The 25746-nt window shown below is 42.5% G+C and overlaps 1 long non-coding RNA gene across 4 annotated transcripts in view; it reads left to right on the forward strand.

Moving 5' to 3' along the window:
• The window catches only part of LOC144296887 (uncharacterized), a 58186-nt gene extending 35116 nt beyond the window's left edge, over window positions 1-23070 (forward strand). For 2 of the 4 annotated variants that reach the window (XR_013363826.1, XR_013363825.1), the window contains 2 exons: window positions 9598-9633; window positions 12561-12971. This is a non-coding gene — a long non-coding RNA (uncharacterized LOC144296887). Of the gene's footprint in view, window positions 1-9597; window positions 9634-12560; window positions 12972-22181 lie in introns of those variants that run through there. The other 2 variants (XR_013363837.1, XR_013363836.1) reach the window with 2 other exon arrangements.
• Window positions 23071-25746: the final 2676 nt, after the last annotated feature.

Here is a 25746-nt window from a genome sequence, read left to right on the forward strand (position 1 = left end):
AAAACAGAAACTTGCAATAAACTCCCTTTACAGTTTGTGGTTATAAGAAGCCTCAAATTCCCTAAGGCTTGATTGATAAAACATGGCATTTTTCCTATTCCTACAATAATGTTTAGCAAACTTTATGACAGAGGGAAACAGCTGGTAAAGTGGGTTCATAGAAAGGTGAAGGTAATATAGCCATAAAAAACAAGAGGATAATGATTTTAAAAAGGATATTAGTTGTAACAACACCATTAACCTTTTGCTTCAAATTATTGAATGTGTGGTCTTTTTTAGAGGTCTAATCAAGGGTTTTCAGTGACTGCAGTGTGGGAAAAAAGAAGAAACAATATAGAATTTGCTGTAATTTTTTCCCTTCAAATTATTCTTTTCCCTAATCCATTAAGAAATAAAGATGATCGCTGGGCTTGGACTTATATTGAGAATTGATAATTTGCTTCATAGTGGAGAAAATATTAAAGGATATATAGATAGATATAGATAGAGAAGACTTATAGGATATTTTATATGTGTGTGTATGCATATTATCTACATAGACCAGAATTCAAATGCCTGGTGGCAAGAACAGACACCATTGCTGAGAGGGGAAGGCATTTTTATGAAGTTTAAGCATAGAACAATATTTCCTATCCTAGGTTTATAAATCCATTTGGGATTTCGAATGCCATTTGGGTGATAGTTTAATTTAGTTTAAATTAGAATCAGTCTCCTTTTAGACTTTGTTAGACTTTGTGATTTTACAGCTGACGAAGGTTGCATGCTTGCTGCAAAGGTGAAATTAATTGCAGAGTGAACAGATCAATGAAAGCTAGATAATGTAAACATTAGTGGAGCTAATTTAGATGGAAAACTATAACAGAATTTTTGTTGAGGGAAGGGAGAATTATTGAGACTAGGGGCTCTTAAGTTGGTGTCGAGGGTCTTGGACTAGAGAGGTTTTGTGAACCTCTCCGGATAGTAGGCACAATTTTGTAAGAAGATACCTGTGTGAATTGTTTTGGGAGAAGGTCTACAGAGTTCAGCAACTTCTCAAGGTTATGGGGGTTATAGGTCTCTAACCACCATAAAGGTTAAGAACAAATGATCTAGAATGTTTTTTCTGTATTTACCTTGTTGCCTGGTAACTGCTACATTTTCTGCTTCTAGAAGTTTTTGTAGCTAAACTTTTGAGATTTGGTGCTTCTCAGGTCTTTCCTCTTCTGGAAGAGGCTGTTATATGTCTTCTTTGGTCACCTTCCTGCCTTCTTGAACTTACAGGGAATTTCCTTTCCAAATCGACTTTCGGGATACATGGTCCAACATGTGAGGAACACTTGGAAGTTTGAGAAGATGCAGGAGGATGGGACAGTGAGGCGGTCTGGTCCATCTTGGAAAATCTATGGCAAGACTCATCTAGATGCATGAGTTCCTGAGCTTTGTGTGTATAAAATATGATCCAAATACAGTTGGCCTATTGTTAAGGCCTTTGCTCATTTTTTAAAACTTAATGCAAATACTGCATCTCAAACCCTATTTGTTTTATATGTGATTCCTATTTAACTCTTATGTTTCTCTTTGTCTATTTTTTTTTGTCCCATTTTTGTGACCTGATTTTAGGCTAGATAGTTTTCAACTTTAGGATGTTCTTGTTCTTTTTGTTCTGGGTTTCATTGAGAACCTGGGGAAAGGTACAGAACTTTTCCTCAGAGATGGACTCCTTCATATATTTGGGGCATATAATTGGAGAGCTTCCCTAAATCCTTTAAAAGGCATGGTTCCCAGAGGAAGAACTCTCGGTTTTGGCTCGGCACATTTCTTGCTGGTTATACTGCCTGTGATGTGGATAACTCCAGCCCGGGGTTCCATAGTGATCTTTTTCAAAGGCCAGTGTGATGGTTTTGCACCCTTGCTGAAAACCTTCTAGTGGCTTCCCAGTGCTTACAGGCTGAACTACTACATAAAACCCATGGGCTGAATGCTTCTCATGGCCATCTTACTGTTTACCTCCCCAGCTGTCCCCTACCTCACTCCGTACACTCCAAGGCACACCCTGCCTCTTACTTGCCTCTATGATGCACAAACCCTGCCCAGTGTTTTTCTGAAACTGCCATTCTGTTCTGGTCCTGGAATTTGTCCTCTCAGCATGGCTGGCTACCCCTTGAGTATGCTTGGTGATCACCCACCCACCCTTCAGGATCCATCCATCTCTTCGTGAGTGAGGCCACTCTGACACCCGCCCTGCCCACTCACACCTGTGGTATGGTGGCAGTTGGTTCTTGGGTACCACCATGGGTCCTTGTCATTGTTGTTCTCAGTACACTGTGATTCATTAATTTGTTTACGTGTTTATATGGTTACTATAGTCAGAAACTAATTTTTTATTCGTATCTATAGCCCAGTTCCTAGTAGATTTCCTTTCAGTCGACTTCCTGTTCGAATTTTAGCTTTGTTGAATGAATGTTCCTCTGGGTTTGCTAGGTCCCATGGAGAATTTATTAGCAGGAAAGATTACAAAATTTGAAGAGTGAGTCATTGGTGGATAGCGTACAACCACTCTGATCCAAGACAGTTTATCCAGAGAACAATTATTCATCTCCCTCTTTTTCTCTCTCTCTATAATTTTTTGGAGTAGTATTGTGTGAAAAGAACATCTTATTGTTTCTGAAAGAACTAATTTCAAATTCTGGATCTTCTGTTTATTATTAGGTGACCTTAGTGGAAGCCCATTGTTCTACTTAATACTTACCCTCTTCATCTCCAAATTGGGATATTAAATATATCTTTTCTTTTTATGTCATAAGAAAGCTGTTAGTATGGAAATCATACCTGTATGCATAAACTGCTTTGGGTAATGTGACATAGAAGTGTTAGGAGCATTAGTGAATCACGTGCTGCTGAGCTTATGGAAACATTACATTAATTTGAAAGTGAATGCCAAGTGAGAGTGATCAAACAGGAATAGAAAAGAAGCATCTTCGTCCCCACTTTCTCTTCTTGTACACATTGCAGGCATCACCAGTGGATAACAGAACTCTGTCCGGAAGGCCACACTGTTTCAGACTCCTCCTCGTGAAGTCATTAACCAGAGTTGGTAACAAATCAGGCAGTCATTAATTGGATTAAGCTATTAATTAGAGTTGGCTCAAGAGATAAAATGTAGGTGCTATTTTTAATGCTAGAGTGTGTGGCCTATGAAAGAAACAATGAGTAGGAAAGAACAGTCTTAATGATTACAAGTCCACGGACAAATGCACATTTCACTGCCAACAGCAACTTTGTCTTTCCATTGTCTTGTTCATAATGGTAGGGTTTTGCTTGGGCACATGGTTCCTCAAAATCAAAATGGGATATTCTGTTCTATTCTTTGCAGCAGGATGTGGCCATGGAGCATGAGTTTTGGCCAATTGGATGGAAGCTGCAGTGTTGAGTGGCAGTTTCTGGGAACTGTTCTCAGGGGGCGGTTGGTGCCAGCTCTGTGCTCCTTCTCCTGTCTCTTTCCACATTCTGCTGCTGGCATGTGGACTTACCCTGAGGAGTGGTGACAAAGCAGAGTCAACTGGAAGAGCTCATGTCCCTTGAGGTTATTACCAAGTAGGTCCTGTGGACTAGCCCCAGACTAAACTTCTCTTTTGTTTAAGATGCTGTTAAATAGTCATTGAAATCTGCTGAGAGTCTGCCCTTCCTCATAACGGTTTATTTAACCGTTTGTTTATTTAATTCCCCCCATTAGGAGTTCTTAGCACATTAGGATAGGAAGGCAAAACATATTTACTGTAGGGATAGTAAGGTGAACAGAAAGACTTTTGTGCACTAACCAGGTTGGAAACCACATGTTGTGTTGATGTCCATTGGGACAGTTGCCCAAGTGGCAGCAGGAATGTGATGATGTAATTGAGCTATGGATTGGGAAGTTGGGATGTTGGATTTTGCTTTGGGCCCCCATAAGTTGTCTGAAAATTTTCTAGGTACATAGGACCCCAGTTTTCTATTAAAAATGATGTGTACCGGGGTGCCTGGCTGGCTCAGTTGGTTAACCATCTGACTCTTGGTTTTGGCTCAGGTCATGATCTCAGGGTCATGGGATCGAGCCCCACATCAGGCTCCATGCTCAGTGCAGAGTCTGCCTGAGATTCTCTCCTTTCCCCTTCCCTGCCTCCCCGTCTTCTCCTCTCCACACCCACCTGCCCTGTGAGGTCTCTCTTTCTAAAATAAATAAAAGCTTTAAGAAATAAAAGAAAATAAAAATTATATGTACATCTGAAGAAAAATGGGGAGAGGTTCATGCCAATGTGGGAGGTGGAAGGTATGAGGGTGTGGGGTGGGGTCAAAGCCAGGAGGAACCATTCCGAAACCAAGATACATTGCCACCAATGCTGGGGACTGACCTATTAGCTGGCAGAGGCCCGGTGAGGGGATTTGTTAACAAGGGACGGCAGATACATGATACCTTTGTACTGTGACATTTCCATATTCATACACATAGTCCACATGCCTCATAAATTTTCAACGGTGAATAGTTTTCTGCATTTGGTACGTGCTGCTCGCTTTAAGTTTCTGTCACAGAGCTCCACTTTCGCCCTTGTCTTTTATATATTCTGTTTACGTTTGAATATCTATATTTATACTGACTACAGTAAAAAAAAAGTATATAATAGTCATTCAACATCAAGAACAGCTTTTTATCTGCTTTGTCAGAACATCATTTAAACAGCTACATTCTCTTAATGCACAGTAGTTAAATAAACTCCAAGATTCTTATCCTGCAATAACCCATTAAATCATCTTAAATACTATGTCATAATGACAACTTGATGCAACCAGATGTGATATTTGGGGATTTGAAAGAAATACTTTTCTGAAGACACAGCCTCTTGATTTTACGTTCTTGAGGCCGTTTGCACAGCTGTTAAATCTCACCGTTCCACTTTCTGTGGCTGTATATCACTTCTGTTGTGCCTCACGCATGGCATTTCTAAAGTGCAAACGAAATGTTCCCCAGGACATTGTGATATCCTCTTTTGAGAAATCTGCATTGACCATGATTTAATACTCAACGTATGATTTTCTCGCTCTGGAAATGCTCAAATAACTGTGATCCCATTGTGACATGAGAGCATTAATATCAGGCCTTGCAAGATGCCCCATGGTCTGGGTATCTTGGTCAGTCAGTAGAGACCAGAAGTCCAGTATTCATCACACCCAGGCATGATAGAAGACACAGGGCTTGATTACTGCACAGCTGAAAACTACAAATCCACATTTGGGTTAGGAATTACCTAACAAATTTTTTTTAACACCATCAAAATAGTAACCCGAGAACTCCAGTTTCAGCCCTGCAATGAATTATTTATAAAAGGTGTAAGCTTCATAGTATTTGAAGTTTCCATGTCACATGGGATCAGAAGTGAACTTTTGAACTTCTGATTTTATCAGCTGATATAAAAGTTGGCACAATTCAAAGTTGGGTATATGATGAACCATCAAAGAGAGAGAACCCATTTGACAACCATGTTATACATCGTGTGCAGGGAAAGATAATGCCACCATCAAGCAGGAATCCTAGAAATTAGGTCATAACAGGCAGTGCAAGTGGGCCCTAATGAACCCAGATTCATATCTGTGGTGAAATTATACACTGGGTAATGTCCTCGGAAAAGCTGCCATATTTTAGTCTGGAAAGAAGCCCATTGCTGATACAACAAATCAATTGATAAGAAGTGTCTTTATTGCACTCAATAAAAAAACAGCGCAACCCCAAATAAACATACACGGCTCATAAAACAAATTGCTCACCTAAAATGAATTACACTCTAAGTTTTTTTTTAAAGTAAATTACACAGAATATTCAGTGATGTTTCCATCCGCTAAAGAGTAAGATTATAAACAGCACTAAAAGTAAATGTTTCCACGTTTCTTTTTAGTCTTTTTTGTTGTTGTTGTTCAATCTACAGGATTACCAAGAGCAAAATGTAAAAGAAAAAAAAAAGTGGTAGAAATGGCCTGTTTTGTGAAATATAGGAAAAAATATACCATCTGTGATTTAGCACAGTTCTCAATATCCCATCTGTGATCTAAGCACGGTTCTTAACAAAGGCTGCATTCATTGTAGTTCAATATGATTTTTAAAAAAGTTTTTCTAAGAAGACTACTGTGGTAAGACACTAGTATTTTTGGTATGGAGTTCCTTCTGAATGAAACTATTTGTAACTATTGTAAGAATTTGTCGTTTTTGTTGCATGCAGGGGCTTACAGATTTGAAAAGCTAATAAACCAGAGCCACCTTCTATCACCTTGTTCCCGGAAAACTTTATAAAAGAAATGAATTTTGAATCCTGTGTGATGCGTTTTTGTTTCTTCATGAATTGCTTAAACAAACATCGTTACCAAGAATCTTTTTTTTATATATTTATTTTATTTTAGAGAAAGAGAGCATGTGCGAGTGGTGGAGGTGCAGAGGGAGAGGGAGAGAAAATATTAGGCCAGCTCTACACTCAGCATGGCTCGATCTCTGAGGTCAAGACCTGAGCTGAAATCAAGAGTCAGACGCTGGTGTCCCTATTACCAAGAATCTTGTTAGATGGATTTCCATGTATGAGGGAGTCTAAAAGTATTAAATGGTGTTATTATACTGTTTTAGTCAATGTAGTTTGGTTCAGAAATTAATTAGAAGATGGCTCATCCCACAGTGACCACCAGTCTTTTCTCAGGATGCTGCTGCCACCTACCCATTTCCCCCGATGAACTCATTTGGTGATATAAAGACACATATGGGCACCTCCCATCACGATCAAATAACATAAAAGCAAAGTTTCTCAACGTTGGCATTATTAACACTTCCAGATGGATAATCCTGTGTTGGGAGGCTGTCCTGTGCATTGTAGGATGTTGAGCAGCATCCCTGGCCTCTGCCCCCTATACCCCAGTAGAACTCCACTCCCCCAGTGGTGAGGACCACAAATGTCTCCAGAAATTGCCTAATGTCTTCTAGGTGGGAAAATATCACTGTTGGGTGAGACCACTCATGTAAAAGGAATCATTAAATTTTAATATTAGCAATTGTTGGAAACTTTTTTTCTCTCTCTTTGTAGGGTAATAGTCAATGATTTGTACTTTGCTACTTACAGTAAAGAAAAATGGGATGGGGACTAATACTGATTATAGGAAGGAAAAAAAAAGTGGGAAGTGGTTTAGGAGAAGCTAGGGCTGCAGGAAATGTTTTGTAATGTATGAAGATCAAACAGAGGGAGGACAACACCATTGTCATTCAACATAGCCCAGTTCTCCATCCACCTAAGATTGTTCTTCAACTAACCAGGTTGTCTCAAACCACCATCCTTTCTTCATGCTGGGTCCTTGACGTGTGTATGGGGATGGGGGGTGGTTTCCAGCCCTCCTTGATCTGGAAAAATCCTCTTCATTTTGCAAAACCAGGCTCCCCTGTCTTCTCCATTTTTTTCTTTCAAAGTCTCCTAAGTCCTGCTGGTAAAACACAAATTTTCTCTTTCTGTTTTCCATGTTGTGGACTTCTATTAATTTCAATTTAGTGCTTTTCATATTCTGCTCAGTATTTCAGCTAAGTGGTTAGGTACCTGCCTTTTTAAAGATATCATAAACCCTTTGAAGCTAGGCTATCATCATTGCTGCCTGTAACATCTACTCTAGAGATTGCATTTAACTGTGATTGAGAGAAATCTGGCTTAAAGAAATGTAAGTATGGAGCTTGTTTCCCTTTTAGTGTAAGAAGCCTAGAAGTAGGCAGCTGAAGCCACTGACTCAGCAACTTGACAAGGAGTCTAATCTCCAAACTTCTCTGGGCATTTCCTTCTTGGTTGCAAAATGGCGGCCACTCAGCCAGGCTTCATCTCTGTGTTCTGGGGAGGCAAGCATAGGGTTCTGCAGAGACCAACACACTTCCCTTATATCTCTTAGAACTGACTCACATGGTGGTTCCTAAGTGTAGCAGAGGTGGTTGGGTGTGGTGGCGGTGGTGAAGTTTTATAGCCTCTTGTAGAAACTGGCAAAGGAAAGCAGGTTGGAAAAGGTTTCAAGTTAGTCACCCTCCAATGGCAGACAACACACTAAGTGCTTGTAGTTAGACTGTGCTCCGGCAAGAACTCTTCCTCGTAAGGCCTTGGCACAGGAAAAATAGTCACCAGCATTTTAAGAAATTTTTAAAAATTAAGAAACTTAAGTCAGAGTGAGGGGGCACCTGGGTGGCTCAGTCAGTGAAGCGTCTGCCTTCAGCTCAGGTCATGATCTCAGGGTCCTGGGATTGAGTCCCTCATCGGGCTCCCTGCTCAGTGGGGAGTCTGCTTCTCCTTCTGCCCCTCACCCTCCTCACGTTCTCTCTCTCACTTTCTCTCAAATAAATAAAAATTTTTTAAAAAAAAGTCAGACTGAGAGGAGTGTGGGGCACAAGGAAGGAAGAGTGTTATTTAATCATGTTGTGCAGAGAGGTGCCGGAGCCAGGACTTTGAAGGCAGAAAGAAATTTGGATGGCTGACATGAGCTGTGGTATCACAGTGGGATTGAGATAAAGGGGTCACATGTTAAAATGTGGTTTTAAAATTGATCTGCCAGATAAATGATTTCTTTTTCAGACCCACCTGAAGACTCACATGAAGACGTATCTGAGATGTAGTCTACCTTTTCCCCTTTGGCCTTACTGCTTCCTTAAGTGGCCTCTGTAAAGCCCAAAAATTTGTGTGTTGGGCTGTGTGCTTGTATTTTTTTTCTCCCCCAAATATGAATATTGAAATATTTAACCTGAAACCACAGTGTTACATAGAAAACATTCATTTTATTTTCTTCTTCTGTAAGTGTGACAGTTTTAACCAAGAGTGGCCACATTGATTTCTTTTCTTTCCGTAAGTCTGTCTCTTCAGTAGAGGCTGAGGTGGGGGTTGCATTAAACAAAATAACACATTCTGTTCTGATATTTACTAGGACGAACCTCAGCCTCCCCTTCTCTGGGCTTCACTCACAGGAGAGCTCACTAGAACATTTCCCTGCGGCAGGAGATCTGCAGATCCAACCCCCTCCCCCCCCAGCCCCCCTTCTCTAGAGATTTCCTTCACTTCATCTGGTCTTGGGTATGATAAATGACACAGGGCTCTTGGTGGCCTATATGCAAACTCAGAGAAAGAAAAAAATGAGGGGTAGAAAAAATAGTATTTCCCTTTTTAAATCTAAAATAATAAACTCATAAAAAATAAATAAAATAAATTCAATTGATTCCTGGGGCTTTTCCCATGAAACTGTCTCCTATTAGAAAGGAGACAAGATGATAAATTATGGGGGAAGAATTTTGCAAAGGTTTGTCATTGGTTGGTAATAATAGTAGTGAGGGCTAAGATGGATCGCAGCTGGCTGGCTCTCAATTCATTGAGTCCAATTGCCCGCCATTGGCAGCTGCGTCAATGTTCGTGATGTTTCTATTACGTGCAGTTTGTCCCCAACCATCCCAATGAACAATTAACGCTGGGACATCCTTGCATTTGGCTAAACTACAGATTTATGTTTGTACTTCCTACAAGCTCCTGAGAAAAATAATTATTGCTTTGTTTGTGTGGCCTTTTATTTTTTTTTTTTTTGTGCTTTATTATTCACTTTTAGGTGTCCTGATACTCACTTGGGTGCTGTTGCTTTAAGGTATAAATTATACTGTAGAATTCTTGGGTTTCCATTGGAAAGCAAGCTAATGTTTCTCTTATCCTTAATTTTATTGGCTTAAAAATTATTTTGTATTATGAAAGCAATGCAACAACATTTTTAAAAAGTATGCTGAAGAAGAAAAAAAAACTATTCATGGGCACAGACAGGGGTGCAGAAAGTTGTGTGTTGTAGTACTGATGGCAAGAGTGAAAATCTGAGAACAAACTAAATGTCCATCAATAAGGAAACCATTACATAAATGTTGCCACGAACATGAACATGTTGCAACTATTAATAAATAAGGTAGATTTTTGTGTACTGATAGAGAAAGCTTATTTTTCAAGACCAATCTTTAATTGAAAAAAGAAAAGTTGGGGGGCATCTGTGTGGCTCAGTAGTTGAGCGTCTACCTTTGGCTCAGGTTGTCATCCCAGGATCGAATCCCACATCGGGCTCCCCTCAGGGAGCCTGCTTCTCCCTCTGTCCCTGTCTCTGCCTCTCTCTCTGTGTCTCTCATGAGTAAATAAATAAAATCTTAAAAACAATAATTACCATAACTAACATTTGGCGAGCATTTATCATAAAACTGTTAGACATTGTTCTAAAGCAGTTTGTATGAATTAACCTGTTTAATCCCCATAGATCTGTGAGTTAGGCTATATGGTTACCATTTTACTGAGAAGGAGACTGAGGGACAGAGATGCTAAGGAAACTGTTGACACTCACACAGTGGTGGACCTGGGATACAAATCCAGAGAGATGGCTCCAGAGTCTCCATGGTGGTTTTTACCACACTGCCCCAATGATAATGGATCCTTAATTGCAGAAACACATGATACTGTGTGTCCATCTGAGTCTGAATTTTGCACTAAGGAGGTCATACCATACCTGCTACTCTGCACCTTACTTTTTCTCCTTTAAAAAAAAAGTGTTTTTTTTTTTTTCATAGCTTATTCAAAAGACCCTTATTCTTTAACATATTTCAGAGTTTTCTATTGTGGGGATACAATTCTATTCATAAATGCTACAGTCATTTTCTGTTTCTTTTTTGGTGCTGTTTTTCACTTGTATTGCTTTATGTTTTCTCCCTCTTCTGGGGTCAGTTTTGTACCTTGTATTTCTAGAAAATGCTTTATTTCCTTCTTTTCTGGTATTTCTTTCCTTTCAGTTCTTACCTTTATTATCCTCCTCTATTTTGTGGATATATTTTATTGTTGTTTTCTTTTTTTTTTTTTAAGATTTTATTATTTATTCTTGAGAGACACAGAGAGAGGCAGAGGGAGAAGCAGGTTCCCTGAGGTGAGCATGATGGGGGACTTGATCCCAGGACCCTGGGATCATGACCTAGGCCAAAGGCAGACACTCAACCACTGAGCCACCCAGGCGTCCCTATTATTGTTTTTCTTAACTTTTGAAATTGGATTCTTAAGTAATCCTTTGTTACTTATTTCATTATGGAAGTTTTTAGTGCCATGAATCTAGACAAGCACATTTTTTTCCTCTGATATTCTGCTTTTAAAAACATCCATGAATAATTAAAGATATTGTTTAAAACTTCCTAGTTGGTTGACTTTTTCCTTTCTAATTCACACTTATATTTTCTTCCTTGTATTACACCTCTTGTTCCTGCCCTGCATGTCCTGGTTGTTGATTATTACATCTTCATATTTTATATTATCAAGGTTGATAGCTTTTCTACTCCTATTTCCCAGAGTAATTTAGTTTTAATTGTTTATTTAAATAAATGTAATGCCCATACACAGCATTTTGTCCGAATTCAGAACTAAACACGATAATTTTGTTCATTATCATTTTCGATGAAGCATGGGTACTATTTTAGGTATCTCATAAGGAACTTGGCGGTTCCTTCAACACTGGATGTTTAGATTGTTTCTCATTTTCCTTTCTTGCATGTTATACTGCAATCACTGTTTTTAAGGATTTATCTTCAACCTCGCATTCTCCATTATTTCCAAAGTGAGAGCTCTCACTAGGTGGGATTGTGAGTTGAGTGGTCCTTTGGAAGCCTCAGGGATAATTTATACCTCTCTGCCTCGGGCATCCCTGACTTTTGCAGGAATCGTGCTAGACTGCCCCCTTATGGCAGCCACTTTAACTGCAGGTGCATTTCCATTCCCCGGTTACTTCTCCCATTGGGTAGCAGAACTGCCCCTGGAATTCAGTGACAGACAGCTCTCCTGGCAGTGAGACAGGTTTCTCCTTATTTCTAGAACCTTTTTTTTTTTTTCTTGGTGTTCAGCATATTCCCTGTACTGAATCTCAGAACTTTTCCCCAAATTGTTCCTGAGAGTTGAGATGGACTGCATTGCTTTAAGAGAAATGTAGAATTTGGATTCTTTCGGAATCCACTCTGGAATCATTTTTTCCACAAGGTAATTTGCATGTCCCTTTCTGTATGAAAACCTACTTGCTATGTTTTACGTTCACACAAAACCCTGCAAATATTTTCATCAAGTTACTACCTCAGATATAACATGGTACCTTCGTGCTTTAAAAAAGGCTTTCTTGGGGCGCCCAGGGGTCTCAGTTGGTGAAGCATCTGCTTTCGGCTCAGGTCATGATCCCGGGGTCCTGGGATAGAGCCCTGCATCAGGGCCCCTGCTCAGCAGGGAGTCTGCTTCTCCCTTTCTCTCTGCCCCTCTTCCCCCCTCGTGCTCTCTCTCTCTCTCAAATAAAAAAAAGTCTTTAAAAACAATAAAATTAAAAAAATATTAAAAAGGCTTTCTCAGCCAAAACGAAGGCTTTCTTATCTATTTTCAGTAAGAAGGGGCAGCTGGGTTGGGGCTGCCTTGACATGCCCACAAGTGAGGTTAGGGAACAATCTATTGCTATGGAATAACTTTTTTCCTGCATTGGTGTTGGACACAAGATGACCCAGACTGAGCTCATTCTCTTGTCCCCAGATGGCTTCAAGCCAGTCCACGGGGCCCTGCCCTTGGCGCTTCCTGCTACCTTACCTTCTACCCACTGCCAATTCTATCTGCCTCATAACGCTCAATATCCAGCAGCACCCTGCCTGGCCCCAGCTGCCACAGGATCTCCCCCGGACTCCTGCACCGGCCTCCAACTGCTCTTCTCCTTTCAAACCTACCCTTTCAGACCCTTACTTGGCACAGCAGTCCGGGGAATTTTTCTACGTGAAAATTTTTTTACTTAAAAGCCTTCTGGGGATCCCTGGGTGGCTCAGCGGTTTGGCGCTGCCTTTGGCCCAGGGCGCGATCCTGGAGACCCGGGATCGAATCCCACATCGGGCTCCCGGTGCATGGAGCCTGCTTCTCCCTCTGCCTGTGTCTCTGCCTCCCTCTCTCTCTCTCTGTGACTATCATAAATAAATAAAAATTAAAATTAAAAAAAAATAAAATAAAAGCCTTCTGTAGTTACTACAACTCTTGTTCTTAGGTTCTAATTCATTAACAGGACAGGTTATGCTCTCTGTCCTGCCCGTGGATTTTTGTGCATGCTCTTTCCTCTTCTGGAATAGTCTTCTCTCCCTTCTCTGTGTGGCTAAATCCAACCCATCCTTAGTCTTGACTTTAGATTTTACTTCTCCAGAGAAATCTCCCTGCATTTTCCAAGTTCCCTGGATTTATGGCTCCTATGGTTCCCTGTCCTGCACTTGTCACATTGCTTACTTTCCGGCTGATGAGCCCCTAAAGTGAGGGGTATTTTGGTCTCGTGTGCTCTATCAACTAGAAATTTTATCTGACTGTTAGTAACAGAGACAAACAGAATAAGATAAAAGGGTATTTTGTCTCACATATCACAGCCCTGAGAAAAGTATCTCAGAGCTGGTGTGGGGGTTCCACATGCCCACTGGAGAACCGTGTTCCCTCTATTGCTTCCGCATCCTTAGTCCTTGTCTCTCATACTTGAGGGCACCTCATGGCCCAATATGGCTGGCGGAGCTCTTGCCATTACAGCCACGATCCAGACAGGAAAAAAGAAGAAGAGAAGGACAAAGAAAGTCTGCACACATGTCTCTCCTTGAAAGAGTTTTTTCATAATCCTTCCTAATAATGTCTGCTTCCGTCTCATTAGTCAGAACTTCATTACATGGTGATACCTAGCTACAAGGTCAGTTGCGAATTTGTCTTTACCTGGGTATAATGTCACCCCAACTAAATCTGGGGTTCTATTCCTGGGAGAGAAGATGGGAATGGGTATTTTCAAACAACCAGTACCTTCTGCTTTGCCATTAGAGTATCTCAAGGTCTACCTATTTGGGTTCCCAGTAGATGTTTATGAAAGAGTGAATGTGCCTCACTCCAACCAAAAGAGGAGACAGCACTGGACATAGAGGGTAAAAGAATTGAATAGTTAAGATAACAAATGTTATCCTACCCAGTCAATAGAAACCATCTCTCTTAGAACGACGAGCATGACTCACCTGTACATGACATGGTGACATCTGATTCCTTGAGCTGCTCTTTGCTCTGGATCCAGCACATGGAAGCAGGTAAGTGTGGCAAAGAGATTCCTGGACTTGGAGTCAAAGTTAGGGTTCTAGGCTTTGCTCTGTAATGAACAAGCTAGCTGGCTGTTCTCATCACTTTTCCCTTCTCTTCCTTTTTAAAAAAATTTATTGATGTATTGGGATGGGGGAGGAGAGAATCTTTAAGCATACTCTCCCCTGAGTGTGCAGCCTCCAAGGGGGGCTCAGTCTCATGACCCATGAGATCATGATCTGAGCCAAAACCAAGAATCAGATGCTTAACCAACTGAGCCACGCAGGTGCCCTGTCACTTACCTTTCTGAATCATTTTCTTCATTTGTAAATTAGGGCCTGTGCCATCTCTTCTGCTTGCCTGCTTAGGGTGGGGGGAGCCTAAAAATAAAGTGCACAAAGCAAACAGAATGTATCTAGTTGGATTTGCTGCTAATCAATAAAAACCTGCAGGACTTGATATGGATGGCTCTGCTTTCCTCACTGTCTTCTTATCTTTGCAAGGAGCCTGCATGGAACAGAGCCCCAGCTTTAGCCTTGCACCCCATGCTCTGAGACCATCTTGAGGCCAAGGCAGGAAGGGCAGAAGCAGGTAGTTTGTTTTTGTTTTTGTTTCTTTTGGCTGGCATAACCAAACCGGCTTGGTTTTTTAAATGATGTTAAATTGCCCGGGTTATGAAGACAACAGATACTTATTTGAAAATGAAGGTGGGGAACAGAAAATGTAGAAGACAAATCCCTCATATCTGGGTACCACAAGACTTCTGTGTGTCTCTCTCTCTTTCTGCTACTAATGTACATGAAGCAGAGTTGTGCCATCGATTTCTCAGCAAAGTGGAAAACCACAGAGGCATTGAACAAATGCACGGGTGTGTTTTTTGTTTAATCTTTGTAGCAACATTTGAAGGTAGGGACCTACGTTATTCCCATTTTATAGATGAGGGAACTGTGGGCTAAGTGAAGAGGGTAGGGTGGGAAGGACCAGCTTCCAGGCATTATGGTGTGCTCCTTGGTTAGAAGGTGAATTCTCTGTGGGAGATGCGGGGACATCCACTTCCTCTTTGCACTCTTCATGATAGGCATGCAAAGTACGTGTGCTGATCATAATAGCAAAACAATCTTCCAGAAACCCAAATCTAGGGCCATTGTTAGCCTCAACAGTTACTTGTGCAAATTACAAATAGATGATCCCTCTGGGTGTAAGCGTTAGGCACAAGGAAAACGCATCCTCCCTATACCTCGCTTAGAGCCTGTGGTTTTGGCCTAGGCGCCCACTTGCCCCTTGTTAGGTATCTTGTTCAGTGCACACACTGCACACCACTACCCCTTGGAAGTCCTTGATCATGAGCTCCAGGCTCCAGACCCTTGGCGCCTGAATACAGTGTCCCCATCTCCCCTATACCTGACACTGGAAAGGAGTAGCAAGGGTGGGTCCCATTGACATGGAGGCATAATGACCAACACCAGATACATTCAAGTTTGTGTTTCATTGGCAGCAACAGGAAGCAATCTCTGAAGTTCCCAAGCACCTGAAGGGGGTGGAAAAGAAGCAACTCTGTGGTTAAAATAGCCAGTTGAAATACCCAGAGACAGGCTTCTTTTCTTTCTGGGGATTCCCAGAGTGGCCTTGCTTAGACATGCCCTTTCTTGTACCTTGAGAATAACTGCAGGGAAAATAATTTTATTTGTCCCTCATTATTTTTATGTGGCTAATAAATCACATATAATTCTGGCACTTCTTCCTAACAGCAATTAGAATAAACAATAAGAATCATTTCAGCTGCTTGACAATTAGGGTTCTAATGAGTGAAATGGAAGTCGTGTGATGAGGATTTGGACAATTCATTAATTGGAAACATGAGCACTTAAAAAAAAACCTAATGAAGTCTTTAGCTAAATTATTCAAAACACAATGAAAAATTGGATGGGAGGGACAGATGCCAGAAATAGGCCATATTCTTCATATTAGAGGGGAAAAAAAAACCCCGTGATGAGACAAATCCTAAAATGGATATAAGAATCAAGAGTCAGGATGGTGTGAAACCTTCCCATCACTGAATGGTACTGGCTCTACCACATATTCATATAAAGGAGGCACACTTTCCATCCTTCATCACTTGGCCTGACTATATCCCCACTGGTTAAGTATTTCTCAGCCAAGAAAGATCAGAGAGGTTGGGCCACTTGCCCAGAGCTACCCAGCCAACCGACCCAAACGCCTATCTCTCTACCTGTCCCCCTTGCCGTTTCCAAGGGCCAAGGCAAATTTTTCCTGAAGTGGACAATTTAGAAATGGTAGAAAGCAACACAGGATGTGCAGGCACAGAGGTATTATTCTATCTCCTTTTCTCCTTCCTTTGAACATAAGTATAATTTCCTACGTAAAATGCACAAATTTTATCCAAGTCTATAATCCGTGAATATGTGAACGTATGTGCATACGTGTAGCCACTGCTCAAATTAAGAACTAGAACATTTTCATCATCTCAGAAACATCCACTGTGCCCCCCTCCAAGTGATTGGCACCCCAGAGGCAACCGTTGATCCACTTTTTATCACAGTAGGAAAGCTGGTTTGTTCTAGAGCTTCATATAAATGGAATCGTAGAGCATTTAGTGTTTGGTATCTGGCTCCTTTCACTCCACATAAAGCCATGCTGTAGCACGTTATCAGCAGATCATCCCTTTTGATTGCTGTGAGTGATTCCGGGCTATGAATATATGACAATTTGTTTATCCATTCTGCTGCTCATAGACATTTGGATTATTTCCAGCTTTGGGCTACATGAATGTGGCTCTGAGCATTCTCGCTCACCCACGTTTTGTGGACATCGGCGCTCCTCCCTACCAGGGGAATTCCTAGGTCACAGGGTGGGCTATGTTTAATTTCACTAGAAAGTGCCATGATTTTTTAGCTAGTTCCTTTTTTCCCCATCTTTCTACATTAGCACTTCATAAATGTTAATTGTTCAGCTCAGACTTTACCCACAGGCAAGAGCCACAAAATTTAGAGCAATCTCATGTCTTTGGGTTCCCTGGTGACCAGTTCCTCAAATCTCACTTTAAGGAAAAACTGCTAAGTCCATCAGAGTCTTGTGTTCAAGTTTTGCCTGTACATCTGTTAGGTGTTGAGTGTCACAATTTTTTTTTTTTTTAAATGCCGGGGGGTTTTGCTCAGCAAATAAAAATGAGAAGGCGGAAAGAGCCCAGGGCAGAAAGAGCCCAGGGAGGCAGAAAGTTCCTGCGGGAAGCGCGCCGGCCCGGCCTCAGGCTGCCTGGCTGCGCGGCGCCACCTAGCGTCGGCCGGGCTCCGTGCAGGGCTCGCTCAGCGCCCGCCGCCTCCCCGCGCATGAAATCCCCCGGCGCCCTGGACATCTTTTGCCAAAAACCGGAGAGCTCTTCTCAGCATCCTTGGCTTTCATCTTGCATACTTTCTGAGCCTTCTGGAAAGGGCCCCTACAGGCGTCTGGCTCCTTGATTCCGAGCCCTCGCTGTAGCCTGCGGCTCCGAGAGCATGACGACCATGGACAGCAGCCAGAGCTGCGCTAAAATGCAAGCCTGTCGCCCTCTGTCCTTTGCACTGTGCCTCCCGGGGCCCTCCTGGACATCTCTGGTGGGATGGAGTCTCATTTTAAAAGGCCTTTGGGGAAGCCGGGGGAAGGGGGATACTGACACTGAGAACTTACTTCTCTTGGAATAGGTGTGCCAGGTTGTGGGGTATTTTAAAGGGTGAAGGATTTATAGGATCTGAAGGAAACCAGAGTATATGTGGGCTATTTTATATTTAATGTTCCAACCGGCCTCTGAGGCAGCTATCATTAACCCACTTCATAAATGGGGAAAGAGAGATTCAGAAAGGTTAAGTATTTTTTCCAAGGTCACACAGCCTTTCCAGAAAGAACCAGGTCTCAAACTCACCCCTAGCTCTTTCCTTCTAGGACAACAGCACTTTTTCTTTTTCTTCCCCTCTCCTCTTTACTGCCTCCCCCTTCTCCTTCACATTTTGTCCTGCCCTCCTGAGATGCTCATAAAATGTCGCTTCTCCTGCTTTAGATGCTGCATGTTGCATGGCTGGGAGGAACTCCAGCTGGCCCTTACAGACCACTGCCTGGTTCCTCACCAGCTGTCCTGAGTCTCCTTGAGAGGCTCAGTGCAATCGTGGGTGTGCCCAGATTTCCACAACCCTCCCCTGTGACCTTTGGCTCTTTGCTTGTATGAGAAAGAATCCCTCTGGGATCTGAGATGTGATTGTGCTTTAGCTCCCCTTGCCCAGGAAATGATGCTTGTAGTGAGAGACAAGCAGAAAAACAAAAATCCAGGGCAGGAAGAGTCCTTGAAGTTTATTTAGTTCTGGTGTTGCAGGTTACTGAGGGAGGAGGCGAGTGCCCTAGGGACTGATCCAATGAGATTTGGTGGTGTGGGTAGCCGAGTCAAGGTGGGCTACTATGTTCTAGGCTGCCCAGGAGTTGTGCCTCTGTGGAGAGAGGCATGCAGGGTGTCTACGGGGAGTGGATAGAAAGATAGGCACAGACAAGAATGAAGCTTGGGGAATGGTCACCTGTCCAAGAGGCCCTGTGAGTCCACAGGTATGCCCCTGACCAGTCAGTGCAGAGGTGCTCCACTACGGGTTGAATTGTGACCTCCCCCCACCCCATTCATCTGTTCAAGTCCTAACTACCACAAACTCTGGAGGTGACCTATTTGGAAATAGAGTTTTCCAGAGGTAGTAGGGATATAATGAGCTCCTCAGGGTGGGCCCTAATCCAATAGGATCAGCATTATAAAAAGAGGAGAGTTGGAGAGACAGCTCCCCTGGGAGGAACACCGTATGAGGATGGAGGCAGAAAGGAGAGTGACAATACAGCAAGCCAAGGGAGACTACAAATTGCCAGGAGCCCACCAGAAGTGAAGAGAGAGGCCTGGAGCACATCCTTCCCTCACAGCCACTAGAAGGAACTGGCACTGCTGACATCTTGATCTCAGCCTCTCAGCCTCCAGAATCATGAGACGTTAAATTTCTATTGTTTAAGACTCCCCGCAACACCCCCTGCCCCCAGTGTGATACTCTGTATAGCAGTCCTAGGAAATGAATGCCTGCTTCATCACTGAGCTCATGGCGGGGGGCAAGCTCATGTATGAAGATCCTTGCACCATTGTTACATACTTCTTTGTAGGTGAGGGGTTGTGTTCTGCATTTGCTAAAGATTGCAATCTCTTTCCTCAAAGCCTGGGTCTTCCCACTTAGTCATGACTACTATGTGACTATTAGAAGTGTTAAAACTCTTCGGGGGCCTGGTTGGTTCAGCCTGTTAAGCATCTGACTCTTGATTTTGACTCAGGTCATGACCTCAGGGTCATGAGCTTAAGCTCTGTGTTGGGTTACGGGCTGGGTGTGGAGCCTGCTTGAGATGTGAGACTGTCTCTCCTTCTTCTTCTGCCCCCCTTAACCCCTCCTCACCTACTCTCCCTCTCTAAGAAAAAAAGAAGGAAAGAAGGAAGAAAGGAAGGAAGGAAGGAAGGAAGGAAGGAAGGAAGGAAGGAAGGAAGAAATGTTAAATTCTTGTCCCCCAAATCATTTCAGGTTGAGGGGGAAAACCTGATAACCCCTAATTGCAGGACCAGGGCTATGGAGAGGGAAGCAGCACTCTCAGATGCCAACTCTCCACTGGCACTGCTCCAGGACTCCTTGCCCCCTTATACTCTGTTCCCTAGTCTCTTTTGCCTTTCCCTGGTCTAGACCCTGTACATTTGTACCTGGAGCCAAAGAGAGGAAAATCAGCCTGTAGGATGTCTAGAAACTGCTATGTGATTGCAGGAACTGCTGTCACCAGACCTGAGATGATTACAGGAAAGATTTTCCTGGACAATGCCTTCATTCCCCTGAGGTTTCTCCATTGGGGTGACTGGGTGTAGGACCGGTGTCATGATTTTCATTTTTACTAATTCTCAGATGATGGTTTTGAGAGAATCCAGGGAATCCATTGGCACACATGTTCTGGCTTCATGAGCTCAAGCTGGCTTTGAAAGGGTGCTGGGAGGGCTGGAAGGGCTACAGCTTCCCTCAGGGGTGGCCAGCATGGGCAGAGCATGAAGAACAGTTATTTTTCACATAGCAGGGCTACGCCAAATGATAGATTTTTTTTTAACTCTCAATGAAAGATCTTCTCTCATAGGAATCTCAGATGAGACACCTGGCTTTGCACCATTGAATTAGAGTTGCCAAATTTAGTAAATAAAAAGGCAGGTCGCCCGGTGAAATTTGATTTTTGGATCAACAATGAGTAATTTCTTAGTGTAAGTATGTCCCAAACATTGCCTGAAACATATTTGCCTAAAATTATTACTCTTTATCTGAAACGGGTTTAACTGGCTATCCTGTGCTTTATCTGGCAACTCTATCTGGATCCCATGTAAGGCAATTACCTCGAATGATTACTGGTATTTTTAAGAGCACACGATAGTATGATCAGGTATGGAGGGTTGTGGCTAGTGAAAGTTTTGACATCTGTCACTCCTTTAAGATTCATATCCAAAAATAGCCATTAATCTCAGTAGATCAAGTGCCTCTAATTGTGCAGACAAGCATGTTTCACCTAGAAGAATTCAAGCCAGGCTATATGAGCTATAGCAGAGCTACATTTGTTGCCTTAACGAGAAGGGAATGGTATAGCAAGCAGCCTTTCTGTTTGGAATTTCAATATGGTTCAGCCTTGAAGACAAGTCTTTCATGACTTGGAGTTGTTTCCTTAAGGCTTTCTTCAAGGTTTGGTGTTCAGAGATTGTCTTTGAACATAAACAAAATGTTCATTAAAAAGAATTTGTTTTCAAGAACAGCCCAAGCAATGTGGCTGAGAGGAACATCCTCCTGACAGATGTGATATGGGCTGGTGTCCTTGGCAACTCTACTGGGCAAGGGGGAAGCCAGGGTTTTGTTTTTGGGAGTGCTCCTAACTGTCCATCCAACCATGTGTCCATTCTTCCATCCATCTGCCAAACCCCTTGGTTAGGCACAGATTGAGAAGAGAGAAAATAATACAGTTCGATTCTTGAAGGAGCTCACAGTCTTTGGGAAGACGAGCATGTAACTAGGCAATTCTAATAAATCGTGACTTTGTTATGATAGAGGTGGGCACATCAGATGATGGAAGTACTCTGATGTGGGATTTAATTGAAGTGCAGGAGAGGAAAGAAAAATAAAATTTCTGGAGGAACTGTTGCCTCAGTAAGTCAGGAGGATGAGGAGGAGGTACATAGTGAGTATAGCGAGTGGTATATTTCGAAGATTGAGGCAAGAATCATTGGTCATTATCTGGGTGGAGACGATGGAGGGAAGGCAAAGAGAAGAATCAAAGGTGAGTCCTAGATTTCTGGCTCTGGCTCTGGACCTCCTTAGGCTGGGACCTTCAAGGCAGTCACTTTTAGAAGCGAGGCACTAGACCACAATTAATGTTGGGAAAGCTTCAAAATGTGCATTCTCTGTGAGCTTGATAGATCTCGCACTAATCAATGAGAAAGAGTCACCTCTACTTTCTGGCAACCAAGACACAGGAGTGTGTGTGGAGTAGCAGACTGAATTATTAAATATGCACATGTCCGATTTCACCCTAAATTTCAAAGATTTCCTTTTCTTTCCTGATAACTTGGAATCCCTAGTATCAGAAGTAGCACATATCCAGGAGATCATGGGCAAAATAGAATGGATGTAGGAAAGAGAAGTCAGTTGTGCGGTCCGGCTGGGTATGGGGGGTGCTGGTGCCAGTGAGCTGCCCAGAGAACGTGACGCATCAAATTTGGCAGAATGCCCTGAAAAATTGGACTGCGTCACTGGGTGGCACACTGCAACAAAATGGGTGGTGCTGAGTTCCATAGGTTGTATTTTTGGGCAAAATGTACTAGATGAGCTTACAGATTGTATTTTCCATGTCGTTATGACTAATGTTTGCAATTACTAATAGTTGGGGACAGTTCCCATTGGAACAGACGTCTTCAGTATTTTTTTTAATACAAAAATTAGTCATGTAGAGTCCCTGGGACTTGGTGTTTTATTAAGTGTCTCTCTCTTTCTCTTTCTCTCTCTTCAGAGGAAAGCTTTGTGCTGTGCTCGCCTAAAAGATTTTTAAGTGGGATGTGCATTCAAAGCGAAGTGGACCGGTTTCTGCTCAGAATTCAAACAAATGCCTTTTTTCTGGTCAAAATGATGAAAGGATCTGAAAGACAACTCTTTGATCAACTATCAGATGATACTTTTGTTCTACACCAGTGCAGCTTGCAGAATGTTTATTTGGCAATAGAAAAAAGGTCACCATTTTAAGGCAGTTCAGAAACCAAATGTTCCCATAATATGGCAGCTTTCTCACAAAGCACCCCTTGGCTTTGCTGCTTTGGAATCTGTGCTTTTGACAAGCTCAAGCTCTCTTAGATGTGTGGTGTGTGGGGGGAGGGCTGCGTCGGTGTTTGGAGGTCTGTGAATTGCAAAAAAAACGGAGGTCTCCACTGCAAGGGAACTATTTCTATCACAAGGTGAGTTCTTTAAATAAGAAAAGGAGGTGGCAGGGGGAGCGTCTCTGGGCTAGGTGCGACATATGTAGAAACAGAACAGCGTGTGCACATAAATTTGAATCAGGTTGTGTTTTTTTACCATTCAATCCTTTCTTTTAAGCAGCATTTGCACACCCCCTCCTGAAACAGAAACCTCTAATTAGCTTCTGCAGAATGTGTCTCTTTACTGCCACCTGTTGTTCAGGAGAATGTGAGGGCTTGGTTGGGGGCCCTGGGAGCCGGTCTGAACTCCTGAGGGGCCTCTCCCTTCCACATGGCCAATGTCACCGGAAGGAACCCTGAGGCACAGATGATGGAGGTGATGTGAACTACGTTCATCCAGAGCTAGCCGACAGAGCTGAAAACTACATATTTTCTTGACTCAGAGCAAGCTGCACACTTAGTTGCTAATCGTTATTGATTTAGAATCTTAAAAAGCCATGCTTCCCATTTCAATAGAAGCAATGAAAAGTATCTCAGAAGTGGAAATTGCCTCTTCAAATGATATTAAGGAAAAAGAAAGTGAATGGAAGGAATCCAAGGGTGGGATTGTGCTCAACTATCTCAGCCTTCGGTATGCTAATTACAAATACTGGGGAAAGTTGAAACTAATCACAGCCACAGGTCAAAGCTCCAGTCACCGCAAGTTAACCCAAGTGGCCCACTGTATACATTATATTTATTTTTTGTTCTCTTGGGTAAAGTAAATGTGTCTGGTTTTGTTCATTAAAGCCTCAGATTGGGCTTATTTGGTTAACATCTGTTAGGATGAGGGTCTTACTCTTAATTGGTACCATCTGGAAAGGAGGAGGAACACACAGAGGATCATCATAATGGATTGAAGACCCAGCCCTTTCATATCTTGCAAATATACTTGTTTTTATTTGTTAAGCTAGTATTCTATACATACATACATACATACATGCATACACGTACATAGACAGGTGCATATGCATACATACATACACACACATACCTATATATATAAATATATATAAAATGTTTGCTCATGGGAGAGACTGTAATTTTATAATTTTAGCACCCACCAACATAACGAAAAATGATTGGGATATGAGAGTCATGTTGGTGAAAGTAGCAGTGTGTGTGTGTGTGTGTGTGTGTGTGTGTGTGTTTATGTCTAGGAATGCTGAGCATCTTCCTTCTCTGGGATTTCTTCTCTTTGCAGCTCCCGAGTGCTTACTCCGGGCATCTTCTTCCCTCTTCTTCTGGCTCTGGTTTCCATAGCCGCGGCGGGCAGGTCCTCCTCACTTGCTCACAGATGCCATTCTACACTCAAAGCCACAATGCCACGGGCCATATTAGTATTTCTGTGCTTTAGATCTCTCTTTATGCAATTTGAGAGCTCATTAATAAGTACCATTTTGTGTGATTGAAACACAGAAAGGGAGTCCTGGCATTAAAAATAAAAACTGAGAAGAATTGAGTTAGGAACACAATGCACTTCTTTTTTTCTCCTTATGTCAATTATAGTCTGTGGGTAAGTAGAGACCCAGACACCCCACTGCTCAGCCCCCACCAAAACCTCTGCAGGAAGCAGAAATTCGAGTAGACTCTTAGGACTGATTTCCAGATGCATCTTGGTTATGGAAGGATTTCTTCTGACATTCTAATTTTATCCCATTTAATTCTTGCCATGTTTCTGGGAAGCTTACTAGTGTGTGTGTTGTGGTGGGGAGGGGTGATAAGTTTTTGACGTCTGGCTGAAGAAGTCTTTTCACAGGGATTTGGAGGGTGGGGGGGGGTCCCACCTCTTCAAAGTTTCTCCTGCAGAGGACTATGCTTCTGTTACCCTAGAAAACTCTGGCTGAAATGGGAAGTCACTTCTCTAAACTCCAACTTCTCATACTTTTGGGTAAAGGGAGTCAAGTTAACAAGTGCCAGGATAGGTCATGGAGCTGGACTCTGACATGATGATACACATGACAGCCTCACTGGATGCTTCCTTCCTCACATTGTGGTTGGTTTGTTTCCAGGTTTTAAAAGAGTGGCAGGACACTTCCCTCTGTTATCAACTGCTGCCTTTTATTTTATTTTTATTTATTTATGATAGTCACAGAGAGAGAGAGGGAGGCAGAGACACAGGCAGAGGGAGAAGCAGGCTCCATGCACCGGGAGCCCGCCGTGGGATTCGATCCCGGGTCTCCAGGATCGCACCCTGGGCCAAAGGCAGGCGCCAAACCGCTGCGCCACCCAGGGATCCCGACTGCTGCCTTTTCACAGACCAACCTTGACATAGGCAAGAAGTCAGACTGTGTGTCCCTGCTTGCCTGCTTGGAAGAGAAACATGTGTATTTGATAAGAGGTTTGATGTTATATGTGCCTCCAGTATATTCAGTAATATTTTTCTAGCCCTCAATTTTCTTCTTGTTATTTGACGGACACGTGTGTCTTAGAATACTCTCTCTATTTTCATCTATCTTCTCATACTCATAGATTTGATTAAGACTATATAGATTTACAGGGTCAAGTTATTGCATTTTCCAATGGACCAATCGTTGAATTGAATTATTTGGTTACTTTTTGGAGCCTCCAGTGATCCAAGGCCCAATAGTGTGATGATTTTTCAGGTTGGGCTTCAGGAGGCAAGATCTGTGTAGGAGTCGATGCAGTTTCTTACCATCTGGGAGGCAGCCTCTAGCCATCCACGCATCCTAGTTCAGTGAAAGTGTTCCCAGACTCACGTGCTTGGGGGCCAGGCAGGTGCACATCCTGGTGCTTTAGGTCTGCTTCACATGTGCATGGGTGTCTTTGAGCAAATGTAGCTCCGTGCCTGGGAGTGGGCTCTGTAAATACTGAACATGGCAGCGGAATCACTGCAGTCATGGAGATTGCTAAGGAGGACTCCAGATTGGCAGCGTAGCCATTTGCTGGGTCCAGTTATAGCATTTCTAAAAGGAAACTGGACTTCCATAAGACAAGATGCTTGCATTTGACGTGAAGAATGTGTTTTTATAGACACAATTCTAGAATAATATAGTCATGGGACTGTGTTCTCAGAACACACAAATTGGAGAAGGCAGGGCATTTAAAAATGTTCGAGTATGCCTTTTAATCTATAGAGATAGACAAATCATTGATAAATGATTG

The sequence above is a fragment of the Canis aureus genome, chromosome 2 (genome assembly GCF_053574225.1).
Source record: "Canis aureus isolate CA01 chromosome 2, VMU_Caureus_v.1.0, whole genome shotgun sequence".
Classification (NCBI taxonomy): domain Eukaryota; kingdom Metazoa; phylum Chordata; class Mammalia; order Carnivora; family Canidae; genus Canis; species Canis aureus.